The sequence below is a fragment of the Brassica napus genome, chromosome A2 (assembly GCF_020379485.1).
Source record: "Brassica napus cultivar Da-Ae chromosome A2, Da-Ae, whole genome shotgun sequence".
NCBI lineage: Eukaryota > Viridiplantae > Streptophyta > Magnoliopsida > Brassicales > Brassicaceae > Brassica > Brassica napus.
Window position 1 is genome coordinate 27,559,738 of NC_063435.1, and position 4,089 is coordinate 27,563,826.

General features: G+C 34.8%; 1 long non-coding RNA gene across 1 annotated transcript; it reads right to left on the reverse strand.

The window, feature by feature from the left end:
* Window positions 1-488: 488 nt before the first annotated feature.
* Window positions 489-3,869, reverse strand: LOC111207626. Its single transcript, XR_002659869.2, has 8 exons — window positions 3,643-3,869; window positions 2,246-2,976; window positions 1,893-1,963; window positions 1,651-1,805; window positions 1,448-1,527; window positions 1,252-1,346; window positions 992-1,164; window positions 489-898 (listed from the first exon to the last, which is right to left on the reverse strand). It is a non-coding gene; the product is annotated as an uncharacterized LOC111207626 (long non-coding RNA).
* Window positions 3,870-4,089: the final 220 nt, after the last annotated feature.

Here is a 4,089-nt window from a genome sequence, read left to right on the forward strand (position 1 = left end):
CATACTTATACTGGTAAATACCATATGGACAGCATATAGAAGAAACATCATTTGAAATTTTATTTTATTTAAGTAACAAATAGTACCTATGGGGGGGGGGGGGGTGAATAAAAAATCAAATAATATAATATTATTTAAAGTTTGAAAATTTTTTGAATTTTTTTATTTATTTTAATTTAAAACAATATTAAATTTTACTATTTTTTTTTACAAAAAAATACTATCTATTTTATTTTTTCATTTAGAGATTATATACTTGTTCGACCATTATTGTTTTTCATGAAAACATATTTGTTTTAATTGTTTGAAATGTTTTTCTAAATTTACAAAGATAATAAGAATTATATTAAAAACAATTGTGGTCGATTGTGTTAGCATATATTATTTTTTCTTTTATATGTTTGTTTTACCTTTTATTCTATATAATTTGTTTTGTCAACTTATACATTTTTATTTAAACTGTGGATTTATATGATGTAGACGATTCATTGTATTAAAAAAAATATTTCTTGACATAGATTAGCTGGACAAACTTAACTTATTAAAAACAATGACATGGTTTAAGGAAAATGTCTACAAAGTGATTTTTTTTTTTAAGTCTTCAATGCAATGTTCATGTTGGCGCATCTTCGTAGTCAATCAGTCTTCAAACTTGTTAATAATCTCTTTGTTTCTCTTCTTCTTTGTGGAGCGCCCTTCCTCCAGAACTGCTGCATCCTCTCATGTATTCTTGTCAGCTACAGGTGACTCATTTGGTTCACTTAGAGCAGCTGTTTGCCCATCACCATTCCCATCAGCAGTGCTTCTTCTAATGTCTGAGTCCCTCATGTTCTAACATGGATAACTTCTTTTCACAGCTCCACGACCAGGCATGTAATCATCAGGTTGTCATTGCCACCTTAGTTTTTGATCATTGTCATTAACAATGTTAAACAATGATCAAAAACTTTCGTAGTTTCCCGACATAGCAAAAATAAGTTAATGTACTGACTTGGTTCTCAAAATTTGGTTGGGCTGGGCGCTAGTGACAATCGTAAATGAACTCTGCTGTTTGGATGAGAAGTTGAATCGAGAAACCTTCAACTGGAAGGTGAAGGTGCGGCCCAAAAAAATTTCGATGCATTATAGAGGGGCCGAACTCCAGGGGTCTTGGAACCCTGTGTTCTGGTGAGGGATAATATTTCAGTTACTTGAATATGCAGTTTACATAAAATGCGGACAGAGAAATGTGCGTAAGTTGGTAAGTGTTACCATTTGTTGGGAGACCTCTCCAGCCCTGGTATTTGTCAACTAACTTATTACAGTATCAAAAGCTACAAACTCAGCTGAGTCAGATGCATCGGAGACTGTCACATTAACAATTTCAGAATGTGACATATAATGTCTATAAGAGTTTACTATCAGCAAAGCTGGAAGGAGGAAGAATTTTGTGTTGATAAAACATTACCTCACAACCCCAACTGTGTTCTCCTCATTACATGAAACGCAAGTGAAGGAGGAGAAGCCTCATTGCAGTATGCGAAAACTCTTAGTGCATGAAATGTAGCATCATCAGTAGATGGTATCAATGCCACTTACTACCCAGTGCATAGGAACTCAACGGTCTACAACGATGTAAATTAAGAGAGGCAAAGGTTATCTTGTGTTTACCTGTGGGGAGGCGTTCAAAACAAAGGAATTAAGCTCAGCCAAAGTTACCGACTCTATCTTCCTCAATGTCTGACGTGACAATTTTGAATCTCGCTATTTCTTCTCCGGCCGATCTCTCATCGTTACCACCTCATGATGATGTCCACAGATACTCTCTGACAGATAGGAACAAAGCAAAAAAAAAAAAAGTCATCAGATAAGCTTAAATATTCGAAGAAGGAGGAGGTCGAAGCAATCAATACCTGCGAATTTCCGTCTCTGTTTTGTAACTCCATTTGAATATGGCACGATGGTAGATGATCGTCAAGCTTCCCTGGTTCAACAAATAAAACAATATGCGTGAATTTCCTCTAAAATAGAGAAACTCTATTATAGAGGTGGATTTGCTACAATGTATGCCTCTATAATAGAGTTCCTCTATTTATAGGGGAAAATATAGAGATTTGCTATTTTCATCTCTAAATATAGAGATAAAAAGTAGGATTCCTCTATATTTTCCTCTAAAATAGAAAAAATCTATTATAGAGGTATACATTGGAGCAAATCCACCTCTATAATAGAGATCTCTATTTTAGAGGAAAATATAGAGATATACATTGGAGATGCTCTTAAACCCGAGTTCTAGCTTCCCAACTCCGAGAAATTGTGCTACTTCTCACCAAATATGTTTCATATGAAGCTATCTTTTGAGTATCCTCGGGTTTAAATTTGCCATTTTGTACTGTTGTTTTGCTGCATACATCAAATAAAAAAAATCAATTCTCAGGAAAATAAGAACTTCAAATCAGAAACAGCCAATGAAATGTATTGTCATTAACATGTATACAGAAAATATCTTTCCCACGCTCCTCATCACAGATACTGAGATCAAAATACTCTTGCTCCTCAGACTCTTCCTTGGGTATCTCAGTCTCATCTACATGTCTGGGTTATGACGGTTCATACAAGTCTCAATCATAAGGTCATAGCTTTTCAGATTTTAGCCATCTTCACCAAAGCTGTTCTTTTCCTGTCAAAGTTTTAGCTACAGTCTTGACATAATATCTCTACCCCTAATCACAAACCTTGATGCACCAGCAGACTCAAATCAAACCTGACATTGAAAGATTTCTTCTTCTGTTTATGTTTAGATTAGTAACACACATGAGAAACATCCAAAGACATATAAAACTTTGTGAAACTTACCTCCCAAAACGGAGCTGAGCCAGAGTAAAACATAAACCATCACGCCTGCGCTCGAAATATCTGCTTCTGGATCGTAATGCTTGGTCAGAACTTCAGAAAAAATGTAGAATGGACATCCAAACACATCCTTGAAGTTTACTCCTTTAGATAACAACAAAAATCTCAGGATAACAGAGTAAAGCTATGCAATACAAAATAAGTCTTTGTAAGGAACATAGAAGGTTTGGGGAACACAGATGCCCCAAAATCAGTTGTACTAACTTAAAAAAATATGGATATTGGCGTAGCAAGAAGCTCGTTATTGAATAATGTTCGCCAGACCTCATGCTGGAACTTCAACTACTTCCAAGTGGTTAAATCTAACTGAGTATCTAGTCCCATGAATGAAGAGTAGATGTCTGGCAATTAATATGTGTAAGCAAACACATACAATTTTTTTTAATTAAAAACACCTTAAACATAAGATAATGTAAGAGTACTGATATTACTCAAAAGAAACAAACAAAACCGTACAAACTGATATATCTCAGAGAAACAAAAAAAAAAAACAATCACAGAGAGCACCCACCATACCACTTTCTAGATCTTCCTCCAACCTGATTAAACCTTAAACCTGCCGTAGCCTAGAACTGATTTGAACCATAAACTCACTGTAGCCTAGATCTGATTGATTTGTTGATTAATGGTGAGGATTATCAATTTCGATCTAGGAGCCGAGCAACAAATATTGTTTCTTCAATTGTCTCTAACTATATGATACAACACATTTGTTTATAAAAATCACTTAAACAAGTTAACGCCACTTACGAATCATCGATTCAACATCTCTTGGTCTATTGCATAATGCCAACTTTTGCTGGACCCCATTTCCGACCCAGTTATCTTTGTTGTTGGTTTAGGATTTTTATGCAGGTGTGTTTCCAGACGCCAATGGAGATACCCACGGGTGCTTCCAGCTCAAACTTTATAAATCTTACTTAAATGGTATTTGCGTGTATGACAAGGCAATGTATGTAAGCCTTTACAAGAGACGCTAGTCACACCGACTGTAAAGGAATAATTGGTTTATTTCAGATTAGACTATATCATTAAGAAAAATATATACAATATAGAGGTGCAAAATTCATAATGATGAAATTAAATATTGGTGGAAGAATGTCCCGGTGTTGGTAATCTGTCACCTCAAGGATCAATGTCCCTCAACTCTTTTGTATCGTATATATTAATTGAATAACATTTAAAAAGTTATAATTT